This window comes from Humulus lupulus, chromosome 6 (assembly GCF_963169125.1).
Source record: "Humulus lupulus chromosome 6, drHumLupu1.1, whole genome shotgun sequence".
NCBI classification, from domain to species: domain Eukaryota; kingdom Viridiplantae; phylum Streptophyta; class Magnoliopsida; order Rosales; family Cannabaceae; genus Humulus; species Humulus lupulus.
The window spans coordinates 94,752,466-94,767,002 of record NC_084798.1 but is presented as its reverse complement, the minus strand read 5'-3'; the positions used below and the strand labels follow the sequence as shown (position 1 = coordinate 94,767,002).

At 40.5% G+C, this 14,537-nt stretch overlaps 1 pseudogene; it reads right to left on the bottom strand.

Annotated features, from left to right (window-relative positions):
- Positions 1–206: 206 nt before the first annotated feature.
- LOC133785306 (potassium transporter 10-like) lies at positions 207–8,534 on the bottom strand (annotated as a pseudogene).
- Positions 8,535–14,537: the final 6,003 nt, after the last annotated feature.

The following is a 14,537-nucleotide window of genomic DNA, read 5'->3' as shown; positions in this document are numbered from 1 at the left end:
CTAAAAGAGTACATACAAAAAGTTAATTACCTAATTATAACTTTATCAGCTAACCATGCAATTATATATTATAACTTTATTTTGCATCTATCTTGTGTTTAATATAAGAAAATAAAACCTAATAAGTACCAAGAATTTGAATAAATGTTTATGACAAACAAAAGTCAGTTGTCATCGAGACAGTACCTAAGGCCTAAAGCATCAGACTATAAAGAGGCCTCAATAGCAGCATCATTGTATTCAGTAACAGAAGAAATTATTGGCTGGGTCTGGGGTGGAGTAAAGAATGGTACACTGCTCTCTTCTCGAGGTGGGAATTCAACTCCAGCAGCCTGTGATATATATTTATACATAGATTACTTAGAATACTTTATTATAAAAGTGAGTTAAGAAATCAAAATAGGTTCCTTTCCAAATACTGTAGTAGCACATTAGCTATAAAAACTCTAAACAGAAAAAGGAACACATAGAATTAATACAACCCATCCAAACACAGATGCAAAACATTCATCATAACTTAAGCATCAAGGACAACACTAAGGGATTCAACTTCAGCATATATATACCTTGTAGGCTAGTATAACCATGTATAACTAACATTCACATTCATCTGCAACCCATGCTATTGCATATCTCACATAAAGCAGAAAGCAAAAAAAAAGGTTGAGCATATGATATTTACACTTTAATAAACTTAAATAAGCTTTTGCCCAAATGCCTTGGCTGACAAGTAATTAACAAGAGAAAATTGTGTATCAAGCTTAACATGCTAAAATAACATTTAATAAACTAACAACCTTCAGTTCATTATATGTTGCATAGTATTGAGGATATCTCCCATGCGGTCCCCCGAAGGCTTCTTGCCATGTGTCAATTAGGATTAGTATCTTTTCCCTCACATTCAAGTCTGGCTGCAGAATTTAAACAATTGCATCGGACAAGTTAGATTTACTAGGAATGCATAGGAGAGATTCACAGTGAAAGGACAAGTTAAAATGGCATAGGAGTTCAATATCTTCCCCAATTTAGTTGAAGCAATTGCTTATGAGCAAATAAAAAGAAAAGGCCAGTTAGTGAGAACACAAAACAGTAGCACCACCAAATTGCATTATTTAACTTTTTTATTTTTGTATTAGTAATTTATTTCCCTTTTGTAGAATAAATAAAAGAGATCATGTTGGACTTCACATTAATCAATATCTGAAACCAAAGTTAAAAATAATCACCTCAATTAAAGTAAGTCCAAATGGCTCAATGAAGACTGGATTTATGAAAACACCCTACCAAAACAGAGATACTCAAATCAGGTTGAAAAACATACCTCCTAGATAAAAGAAGTGATAGATTTCAGGGACACACGCACACATATCCTACTCCAGGCACACGAACAAGCCCTAAACTAGGACTAAGTCCAAGAATCCATGCCATTGAAATCTTACTATCCATCTCAATCTCGTAGCGTCTCAGGGTACCATAATGCCATATATACATGATGGCGAAGAATACTGCTGATATCACGAGAGGAACCCACCCGCTTTGATTAACCTTGAGGACTACAGCGGAGAAGTAAGTGCACTCCACTGCTAATGATAAGACAGTGAAGATCAAGACAAGAATCCAATGGCAACGCCACACTAGTATCATCACTAAAATCATGAGAAAGGTTGTCACCAACATGACTATTACAACTGCTGTCCCTGTTGTAAAATGCAGAATTCAAATTACTGAAGTCAATCCCTACATTTTTCAGGAAAATCGAAATGTTACCATGGCTCTCACGTACAAAAACAAAATGTCAAAATTAAGATTACTACGATGTGCATGTATATACTGCTGCCCTGTCTGAATTAGATTTTCCAATAAGTTATGTTCTAATCACTTCACTGGATACAGCTTGGGGAAGTAGATTCTAATGCAAGTCAATCAGAGATGTTGAAAAAAAAAACAATTTGAGATGTCAGGGACAATAACTTTTATTTGGGCCCACCTAGGAACATACTGCCTTTTGAGAGAAGAGAAAAGGCTGACCCAAAAATCCATGCAAAAGTGAGAACATCAATATTTGTCAAGTGATGAGATAAAAATGGTATGATGAGGAAGAGAATCTTAAAGAAAAAGAAAATTTTAAACAAACAAATAATGACCCTTTGAATGACTCTTTACCCTGTCAATGTGGTGCAACTAATGCACAAGCACAACATTCATGTTATGTGAGCAGTCCGCCACCAAGGGAAAAAAAAATAAGGCTAAGGAGAACACTAAATCTTAATGGACTTTTAGAGAATCATTTTGTTTATGCTACCGCTTTTACTAAAAGGTATATACAAATGTCTCCATGATTATATGTACATATAAATCATAAGCTTACGCTACATGTGGATCTACAAATATATGCACAATACCCATTGGTATGAAATCACCATCCAAACGCTAATACTATAAATAGATTAAGACTATCAGGAGGGTATATTTTATGCTGTGATGGGAAAATGACACAAGGAATCATAAGGATCCAATTTACATCTGGAATATAAACCTGATTCAGGAACCTTTTAGATGTATGCACAACTTTGACTCTTGGAAAAAAGCCAAGAGCAAGAGCCTGCTTGATCAATGAGAAAGTTGCAGATATGGTGGCCTGACTTGCAACCACAGCAGCTACAGTTGCAATAACAAACACTGGCCAATATATGCAATCTGCAAAACCAATAATGAAATAATCTTTATAAGCACGCTGACTAGTACAAACCTACAATACTATAAATTCTCTTCCTTCTTTTTCCTTTTTGCTTTGTTTTTTTCTTTCTAGAAACACACACACACACACACTTCCCAACACCCAACTCAATCATTTTCCTGATCAATATTAGTGGATAACATAGAATTTAATTTTTTTTGACAATGAAAAGGAAATCGATTTTATGGTTGTTGAATAAAATGTTGTTGGCAAGTAGACCGCCCATTTTTCACCTTTACCACTATTCTAGAGATTAAAGGCTGCGAGAACCAAAATTTAAATATTGAGAAACTAACTTTAATGAGCAATGACCTATGATAAGTACTCTTCGTGTTGTGACGAACACAAGAAGCAAGATTTTATTAAATGCCTCTAAAGAAAGTACGATAAGAGTCTGTACTAATATTTGCATGATAAAACACGAAATTGCAGAACCTAGACTTCCTGTTCTTTAATTTTAAAAATTAAAAGTAAAATGAACCTGGAATAGAATGATAGAAGGCACCAACTATGTGATCTGAATAGTTCATAAGGTATGCTGCTTGTCCAGAGTAGGCTAAAAGAAGGCAAGGAAATACAACTACAGTAAATGCAATTTGTATAGATGAAACTGGAAAGTGGGATAGGTTAGCAAAAAGTGCTTCGGTTCCTGTATATTGTACAGAATAAACAGTCAGGATTTTTTATTTTAGTTTCATGGACCAAAATTAGGTTTGGAAAGGAGAAACACATCAACTGCAAGAAACTTCAGTTAACCTGTTATACTAAGCATAATGCCTCCTAGAGAAGTCCAACCATCTCTCTTTCCCCTTTTAAAATGCCGGTATATGTACACAGGTGAAAAAGCTTTCAAAACGCTGCTATCATACTTCCATATGTTGTATATGCCAATTCCTCCAATTAAGAGAAACCAAAGAAGCACAATCGGAGCAAAAAGCCAACCAACTTTATCTATACCATGGTGTTGAATGCTAAACAAAATGGCTAGGACAATAACAGCAACAAGTACAACTATGTCTGACACAGAAACAAAATAAATTTCAGAATTGGAAAAGATAGAATTGCACCAAATAATAGAAAATATTCAAACTCGGATGAATGTAGATACCATTACTTATCATGGGGTGGCCAACATTAATCCCACCAATAGCTGACAACACTGCAAAAGAACATTACAATTAAGTATCTCATAAACATTACATTTTTTTAATAGAAAAAGTATCTTCTAATTGAACCAAGAAAGTTTGACTTGTTTGAAAGGGTAGGAAGGAGATCATCAACAAGTATAGTCAAGTGAAACGCTTTGAAAGGTGGCCTATGGCATAGTGTATGTATATGGGGCAGAATGGGCATGGCTATACAAATTGTCACTCTTGTAGAGGTGTATGGTATATATGGCAGATTTAATAGCAAAGGAGCTTTCAGGGAAAAAGTAAAAGGCCGCAAGCTGACAGCTGGTACTATGATTGGACAACAATTTTATATCAATTTCTTTTTATAAATTTTGGTCAAGAGACAAAAAGATTAGAAGGAATTAAGTGAAGGTATCCTTAAACAGTTATTAAAATGGGTTTCTGCTCTCTCCTGAAGAGAATCAGAACAAAGAAATATAGACCTGAAACGGCTGGAGTCAAAATTCCATCCCCAATTACCATACAAGAGCCAATAAGGACAAGAATAAGCATTGTGTTCTTCATAAATGCATATCCCTCCAACCACCTCTTGGTTCTTGCGGCAAATGAGTGTTCACTAAATGTAGAACGGCTATATGTTGTAAGTTCCAAATCACTTCGGTCTTGACTAGGAATAGTTCTCAATTTTGCATGTCGGCAGAGTAATGAATAGATAGCAAAAGTTTTGCCTGCATAACGAGTAAGTTGCTATGTAATTGATTATCAAATAAGCAGATGATATCAAAGGGGCATAATATTCGGGGAAAAAAACAAACAAAGAGCATACCTGTCTTACAAGGAATATCTATGTTTATAGAATTGTTAATAATTTGATAAAGTAAATCTAAACTTTTGTAGAAGCCAAAGACTGACACATTGAAAAATTGCAGAAGAAACTAATCCAAGATCTAATTATCTTGCCTTGGTTGCAATATTACATATAGAACAGAAATAATTATTTCTAATGAACAAACTTACAAGAAAACCTTGTTCTTAATTTATCCAAACAAGTTCATCAAATTAGACCTCTTAAAAAATTCTCTTATTCCTTTCCAACCAAATTTCCCATAAAGTAGCAAAAACAGACCAATTCCATGAAACCAGAAATTTGTATATCCACGAAACACAAATTCATACAACATCCCTTTCATATTTTTATTTTTTCAAGAAAACTCTCCCATTAATCAATTTCCATAAGCAGAGATGACCTGTTCATAAAGCCCATTTTCACATTAAAAATAATTTTAAAAAATTCAAATTTCAAAAATACAAGAGAAAATCTACAGTAATACAACCTACCACCTTTTTACGGATTAAAAATAATTAAAAAAATTCAAATGGCTTCAAAAGTACAAGAGAAAATATACAGTAATACTATCCAGACCATTGCATATTAAATGACATAAACACTCGATAGTAATGCATTCTAACTGGAAATTTAATCAACCATAATTTAAACGACAGAATCAGGGAATTTAATTTTGTTGTTGAATATTTTGGCAAGTTTTTACATTGGGGAATCCTTTCTAGATAAAAAATTGTTGGACATGTGAAAATTCTAGGCTTTTTATCCTTGTAAATCTTAGTCTGACATTAATATTCTTTGGCAATCTCCTTATTTTTATTAGCATTTTAATACCATCCATTCCAATCAGAGTTGACGCTTTTGTTCGGCTAGTTTATTATAAGACTAGTACTTGTGAACTAGTTTGCATTTAACCCTCTCACCTTTGTGGTGTGTTTTGTATAAACATAACTGAAACATTGGATCATCTGTTCAGCATTGCAGCAAAGCTAGATCATTATGATGTGAATTGTTGAATGAAGTTGATTATGTTGGGTATTACCTAAAATATGTGAGACAGTATAGATGGAGAACCTACATGTTTTTGGTAAAAGCGAGATCGTGGCTGTAATGTGGAACAATGTGATGATGCAGCTTTTGAGGTGATCAAAGATATGATATCATTGTAGAAAAGGATTAGGTTATCAACTTACCATTGAGCTTCAGTAAATGAAATTCAAGGATTTTCTCCTTTCTCTAATTACTCTTACTTGGACTAATATTTTTTTTAGTGGTGTTAACTTTGTTTGGTTTCTTTAAATAGAGTTTAAGTTTTTTCGATTTCTTGTATTTAAAGATACTACATCACATTCTTGTAACTATAAATACATAATTTTTTGAAATTTAATGAAAGTTTTGTTTCTTATAAAATATTGTAAAATACATAAACAACATCTAGATTATCATATTTCTTCTCTGAAACATAAATACTTAAATCCCTGTTTCTTTGTATCTTCATTTTTCAATCATGCTATTCACAAATAATCCCGGTTTCTTTGTATCTTCATTTTTCAATTTATTTTAACAAGAAATATATAAAATTTATATGCAAGCATTAGAAGATTAACTTCGGCAAATCAACTTTCCAGGTTGAGAACACTTTACCTTGACCATTATCATTTGCTCTACAAACAATTAGCACATACTTGAGAAGCGGAATAAGAGTAAGCTAGTATATTATCAAAGATAAAGCTCCAATCAAATCTTCTGGGTCTTTAATTCCATCAGGGAAAGTGTTGTAGAAAACATACAACGGAGATGTGCCTAAATCTCCATATACCACTCCAAGGCTCTGGAATGCAAGTTGCAGAAGCAGTACTGCTGAAAGCTTCTGGACAAGACAGAACAAAACCAAATCAACAAAGGAACTAAATACGTAGCATCACATGCTAAATTTCTATAAATTTTTGTTTACTCTCATGGCTAGTAGCTGGCCATTTTTAATGCATCGTACAAGAAAATTAAAGTAGAACATACAAATCAACAATAAAATTTTGAGAGAAGCGTATTTCTACATTCTTTCTATGAAGTAAGATGTGCACAAATAACGTCTAGCTCAGAAGTGAAAAATACAAAAGTATCAGTGCTAATATTTTCTAAACAAAACAAAAGCAATTCAGTAAAGGAACCATGCAACTATCATAATATGCTCAATTTCATCAAATTCATTAATCTCATTGCCCGCCATTTTCAGAATACATCCCACAGGAAATTAAAATAGGGCCTAGAGAATTGTAATCTACCCTGAGCACAAGCATACAACTATATTGCAGCAATCCCTTCTATATCGGTAATATCCATTTTGACGATTTCCCATATTGTGAGAAAAATCCAAAGCTTTTGAGTAAACATTTTTCCAGGTATCATGAGTTTGACTTTGATAGGTATTTCAAAAGGATGAAAGACTAAGAGAAAGAGATCTCCAAGAACAAGAAACAAGTATACCTTTTCTGTGTACATGTTTTTAAGCTTTCTAGCCTCTTCGACCATGGGTTGATCAAGCTTCTGATCTATAGTCCACACAGTACCATTTCTATCAGGACCTTGATCAGTTGTCATATTTGTAGCCATTTTCAACTTGATCATTCAAACTATTCCTCAGAGTTCAACCAATTCACCTCTAAGTTTTTTTCTTCATCAATACTTCGGTTGTGCCATCAGCTTTCTACATATATTGAAAGCCATAAAACTCAACAAGTTCAAATCAAAAGGGTTAAAGGAACAGCTTTGAGCTAAATGTTAACCTATAAAAAAATTATATGGAGATTTTCCTTGTTCAACATACAGACCGAGGTAAATTACAACATAAAAGGATTGATAATGTAAATATTGGACAAAAATAATCAACCATACCTTTAGAAATTGTAAATACTCGTGATGGTCAATAAATGATAAAGACATGGAATTTACTAGCATTCAATAAGCTTGAATAAAGGTAACACCATAAATTGGCTGATCAAGCAAATAAAGAATAAATCTAAAGGAATTAAGGAATGGAAAGCATCAAAATGCCAAATATGAAAATTTCTCAGCTCCAAAATTAAAATGAAATTACTTTCACCTATAAAAAAATTCCTCACACTTTTTGAAAAGCTAAACCAAAGCTTGGAACCTTTTAAGAACCCCCAAGACCGCTTGGTCCAATTTCAAAAAAACTCAACCAAAAAAAAAACTGAAGAGCTTAAAAATGCAGTGACACTGTAAAGAAAGGAAAGAAAAAAAATGTAACCTGAACAGTGAAATTCCCAAATGGGTTTCACCTAAAGCTATACATAACACATCAGAGCACAAAAGATCAAGAAAACACAATAAAGAAGATGAAAAAAAAACGAAAGCCCAGTAAAGAAATTGACATACCCATGAAGAAAAAAGGCGAGGAAGTGAAAACCCAGATCCTGAAAAAATGGTTCTTCGGGTTTTTCATAATTTTAGACGACATAGAAGAATAAATAGTGAAGTTTGAATAAAAGGGTTGTTGAGTGATGCTCTGCTTGATTGTGTAGACGAAAAAAAAAAGAGAAAGAAAGAGAAGCTGAGAAGCAAAGAGAAGCAAGAAAGAGAAGCTGAGAAGCAAAGAAAGAGACTAGGAAACTAGAAAGAAAGAGAAGCAAAGAGAGGCAAAGAGACGAAAGAAAGAAAGAAAGAGAGGCAAAGAGACGAAACCAGAAATTAGGGATTCAATGGAGGCTTAGGGGTTCGGAGGCTGAGACTAGTTTACTGTGTGCTTCCGTGTCTCTTATTTTCATTTGGCGCCTAGTTATATATTTCATATGGCGCCAAATGAAATTTCACATATGGCCGTGTGTTTTTTTAATTGATTATTAATAGCACTTTTAAATAAGTTTTATTTTTTAATGTAATATATACTAAAAATTGTTGTAGTGATTTGGGTGGTGGAGAGAAAAATTGACTCGGTGTCGAGAGGAGATGGTGCACTTGTCCCCTCAGACTTTAGTGACCATGTAGCGAACCTTAGGGTGACCCTCTTAGAGTTGCAGAGGGAGTTGGAGTTTATAGAGGGACACCTTTTGCCTGAGCCCTCCAGCCCATCCTCACCTGATGACTATCATGGGGCTGCTTCCGCTTCTCCTCAACCCCTAGTCTCGGTTTTTCCTAGCTCAGCACTTCCGCAGTCGCTCCCTCGGTGGAAGACTCTTGCTAGGAAGAAAAAATGGAGGGTCAAGTGTTCTGTCTCTTCCTCACATTTTTCTTTTGATTTTGTAGATATTCCGAGGGCACGACGACAGGTGGCAACCAATGAACCGGACGATGCTCCTTTACTGGCTACCGAACTGGTGTCGCGTGTGTCCGAAAACAAACTGAGGGACATCGTGGATAACTATCGCGTCCCTTCGGAGTACGCATTATATGCTCCTCAGGAGACATGTCGGGCTGACAGTCCTAGGCCCGGCTTCGTGGCCCTCAGCGAGCACATCCTGAAGGCGGGTGGTACCATCCCGTTACACCCGTTCTTTATTGCGGTCCTCAACTACTTCGACCTTGCCCCGCTTCAGCTGGCTCCCAATGGCTGGCTGACTTTAAGCTGCCTTTTCATTGCATTTACGAAGCTGTTTAAATGCACTCCTACGGCGACAGAGGTGCATTTCCTCTACAACCTCATGCCCCTTCCCAAGTCCAAGGGCTTTTACTATTTACAAAAAGCCAACAACGAGGCCCCTTTGATAGAGGGCTCGGTGTCCAACCCGGGGTCCTGGAAGCAGGACTTTTTCTTCGTGGAAGGCCCCCTCTCAGTCCACGAGGACTTCCGGGTCACTCTCAGTAAGCACCCTGAGCATCACTTTCTCTCTTTTACTTTCTTACAACTTATTGTTTCATGACTCATGTTCATATCGACCATGGCGTGTATTATGCAGAGCAATTCGCCGAACCCACAGTTGTTGGGTCAGAAGCGAGAGACATGAGAACGTTCCTCAGCGCTGACCCCGCTATGAAAAAGGCGGTGTGCCTATTCACCGTGAGGAATCTGAACTACCATAAATTGTCCCCTGTCTTGGACCCCAAGTTGCTGTGGACCATCTCTGGGTCCACGAAGATGTAGGGGGCCTTGGCCGAGCCTTGCCCAGATGACGATGAGGATGAGGAAGAACCGGAGGAAGCCCCCCTTGATCGCGGGGGATCTTACCAGCTGCCTCCATCTCCTGGGGGATGCCCTCCATGTGCCTCCTATGATCCGGACATAGCCCCTCATTCTCAAGATCAGTAGGCCGTTCCAGGGTGTTATGTTTGCCCTGACCCCGAGGGCTATGACGCCTTCACTCAAGCTCCTCTCGACCCTGGACCATCGGGGACTTATTTCGCCGACCTTCCTGATCTACCAGATCCTCAGTTTTCCACTGTCACCGCGCCCTTTCCCGTTTCAGTGAGCAGGTCGTCTGTCCTCATCCAGCCAGGTGACCTTGGTGCGGATGGGGAGCCCTGGGTGACTCGGATGGCGACGTCTTATGGGCAGCGATACATCCAAATTGCCTCGAGCCTCCCCGTATCAGACTGGAACGATCTTGGGAATGTTTCTCAGTTGGACCTTGGGGAAACCCTAAGGCGCACCATGACTTGGGTGAGTTCCCGCACCTCGCGTCGGCCCTGTTATGTATAGGTGTTCATGCATATATTTTTTGTTTTTGTCACTTATTGTTGCTGTTGTTAACTTTCTTGTGCAGGCCTACACTGTGGCTCTGCGGTTTGCCGACTCGGCTAGCAATCTCTCTGCGTCGTGCACCGAGAGGGACCGTCTCTCAGCACGGGCTCAGGAGCTTGAGAGAGATCTTAATGAAACCAAGGAAAAATTGTCAAGGGTTCGGACCAAACTTGCCAACTCGTTAATAAAGAGGAAGAAAGTGGTTGCCAAGGCCTCGGAGCTGCAGGACAAGGTTACCAAGCTAGAGAGCGAGCTCTAGGGTGCCTAGGCTACCGTGGCTGCTACTCAGGTGAGGGTCTCCTCCCTGGAGATCGATCTTGAAGCTGCTAGAGCTGAGGTTGTTGCGTCGCAGGAGAGGGTTGCCTCTTTAATAGCGGAGAGGGCGACTATTGAGCATAGGTCTATAGAGCGCGCCCTCTATGACGTATGGAGGCAGGACCCCAATTTTAACTTCTCCTCCTTTGGCGAGTATGTCGTGACCCAGGCGGCTGGGTGGAGCGCCCGGGGCAGGAGGCCCTGAGGTTGCTATTTCATTATATCTGCCAGCCCGTAGTAGATGTATGCTCGCTTGAGTCGTTGTAATATTATCGTTCTTACTATTTTTCTTTTGTAACTCTTGTATTGTCTTCAAAACTTTCTTCTTCAATGTACATATACATGTGTTTCTATTTATCTCTTATTCTACTGCATTTGAGGTCCTTTTGAGCCTGTATGATGGGGTTTGGTTGGTTCCCCTCTTTTGTTTACCAGGCTGGAGGTCCTTTGGAGCCCATGTGAAAGGGTTCACTTGGACCTCTTTTGGTGCCTCTTGATTACTTTTATAAGGATATTTTGACCCCTTGGGTCCTAGCTATCCTTTTATATATTCTTGCGCGCGCTTATTATTTTTTTGCGAGAAGCGTCCCTCTCGTCGTTATTCATAGTACTATTTTTGCAAGGGTCTCTTTTAGGACCCTTTTTGGCTAGACGGCTTGGTGGCCGCTCTAAACTTATTAGTGTTCTTACTATATATTTTCCTTTCGTAAGACCCTTTGGCCTCCTTGATGTTCACAAGGGTAGCTAATCCTTGTGAACCCAAGGGATGCCTTGCAAGGTACTCTCCCTGTTTTCTGTATATAAGGACTTCGCCTAAGGACAAGATATAAGGGGTCCTTCTAGGACCTCCCGTTAAAGGGTCCTTTTTAGGGTCATGGTCCCTTTTGGGTCCTCCAGATGGAGGGCCCTTTTTAGGATCCTCCTGGTGAATAGGGTCCTTTTTAGGATCCTGGTGCAAGGGGTCCTTCTTTGGATTCTCCTGCTTGTTGCTTGCTTTATCTTCACGGGCCACTTCCTCCTGATGGAGGGCCCTTTTTAGGATCCTCCTAATAGGGGGTTATTTTTAGGGTCTTCCTAATAGAGGGCCCTTTTTAAGATCCCCTTTTAGAGGGTCCTTTTTAGGATCCTTCGTTAGAGGGTCCTTTTTAGGAGCCCTTTTTAGGTCCCCCTTGCTAGCTGCATGTTTTTGCCTCCTGTCCTGCCCCCCAAGTGTTTGGTGAAATTTATTTCGGCAGGCACTTTGGTTGATGCCCGCATAGCGAAGAAAAGTAACACATGAAGTTGAAAGCAGTTTCATTCATAGCATGCGGTTTACGACCAACCTTGTAAATAAAAGGGTTACATCTAACTAGGAGGTTACCTAGGTAGCCTCTTTGATTCTTACTTACTTAAGCTAAAACAACAAGGAACAAACTAAACATAGGTTCTTTTTGCACTGAGTGTCGAAGTCTCGCTGGTAGCACTTCTCGAGATGATCTAACTTGTGTGGGTCTAACTTGTGTGGGTCTAACTTGTGTGGGTCGCTCCTTCATACACAACCACTGCCATCGGTACAGATGGTTTGGTGGCTGTGCGGAGGGACGTGTTATAGCATTCCCTCGCTTCCTTCTGCTCCCCTTTCACGCATGCTACTCCCTCGGGGGTTGGGAACTTCATAGCTAGGTGATACACATAAGTGATTGCCTTTAATTCTCTCAGAGAGGGTCTCCCTAATACCGCATTGAAGGCTGAGGCGCAATCCACCACGACAAAGTTAGCCATTACGGTGGTTTGCCTGGGTTGCTCCCCCATGGTGAGGGCTAATTCGATTACCCCCAGGGGCTGTACTGAATCTCCCGTGAACCCATACAAAGACGCAGTGCAAGGCTTTAAGTGATGGAGGCTCAATCCCATCTTTTCCAGCGCTGGTCGATACAAGATGTCCACAGAGCTCCCGTTATCCACCAAGACCCGATGTACCCTCATGTTAGCAAGCTGGGCAGTTAGCACCAGGGGGTCATTATGAGGGAAATGCACCCCCTGCGCATCTTCTTCAGTGAAAATTATCGAGTCATTCTCGCCCTTGAAGCTCTTCGGGGGGGCGTTGCTCCAAACTTAAAACACAAGGTGGTGGACTTCGTCTGGCCTCCTTGGCGTACTTGTCTCGTCCCTTCCTTGAATCGCCTCCGAATCCTGGTCCTCCAAAGATGGTCCTAACCTCTCCCTGCACTTCTGGGGCCGCCCCCCGTGCCCGCGATGAGGACACTCCTTCTTCTGGCCTCTGGTTCTCCTTGCGCACATATCTGCCCAAATGTCCTCTGCGGATGAGCTCCTCGATTTCCACCTTCAAATGGTTGCACTCTGTGGTGGTGTGGCCGATATCCTTGTGATATTGGCAATACTTTTTGGGGTCTCTTTTAGACCGATCTTTTTTTATTGGCGGGGGCCTTTTGAAAGGGACATGGTTTTCATTCGTAACGAAAATATCCTCTCTCGCGTGGGTGAGGTCTATGTAAAAGGTGTATGGGCTCTGTATGCGCTCATCAGAGCGTTGGTGCTTCCGGGGTCGATCATCCCTCGTTCCCTCATAAACCCCCTTCTTCTTTGAACTGCTTTGGTTTTTCCGGGCTGAAGGTTTCGGGGGTGATGGGCCTTTTCCAGCTTTGAGGTTCTCGTGACCATCCTCCACGCGAATGTACTTTTGTGCCCGCTCGTAGAAATCATCCAAGTCTGTGACCTCTCTCTTGAGCATGTTATCCCATGACTTGCTCCTTCGGCGTACTCCAGCTGTGATGGCCATTTTTAGCTCTCGGGGGGTCAGGCTCCCTACCTTAGCTGCCTCCATATTGAACCGGTGGACACAGCTCTTCAGACTCTCGTTTCCTCCTTGCTACACATTGGCCAGGCTGGTGCCTGGCATCGTGTAGTCTCGCACGACGTGGTGCTGCTGGAGGAATTCATCAGAAAGTTGTTGCCAAGATCGGATGGACCCCGGTCTAAGCCTCTTGAACCATTTGTAGGCAGGTCCTCTTAGTGTGACAGCGAAGCAATGACATCTCGCCCCACTGCCAATTCCCCTCAGCTTCATCAGGTCATTAAATGTATCTAGATGATATTTTGGATCCGTGCTTCCTTCGTAGGGGGTTATGTGGGGTTCTTTAAAGTTGGCAGGGAGCCCGATGGCCTGGATCTCCCTGACGAAGGGTGACTCATGGTCGAACTCCTCCTAAAAAATTTGACCTCCAGAGGCGGTGACATTCTTGCTTCGCAGGCTCCTCATTTTTGTGTCCAAGTCCTGCCTCCTCTTGCTTAGAGAGTCCCTCAAAGCGGACGGGTTGAGATCTGCCTTTCCCTTGCCCTCTCGAGGCGCCATAGGGGGCGTGGTCCCTTTACCTGCCCTCTTTTTATTGAGCTCCTCCCGTAAATCTGAGGGTGCTCTTTTAGAGGTGACCTCGTCCTCATTGCGAGGGGCATCATTGGTCCTTGGCTTTGGTTTCTGGGCCTGCTTCAGTGGTTCAGGATGTTCGCGTTGCTTCGCTCGGGGGTGTTACTGGTGGAGTGTCGAGTCCTCCCATCATCTACGGGTACGGTGGTCTCTACCCTCTCCCAACCTTTCTTCTTCCGCCTAGGCAAGGTCGCGCTTGACTTACCCTGCAATAGGCCATTCAGCACCTCTTGCATGTTTTCCAGGGTGGTCTCCAACCTTTGGTTCTTACGGTGGAGCTAAAGTATTTCTTCTTCATAGAATCGATATTTCGAACTCGAGCTCACGGAATGGACCCGAGGATGCTTATCGTGCCTATGAGCAGAGGGGCCCGGGTCCTGTCGGTCGGA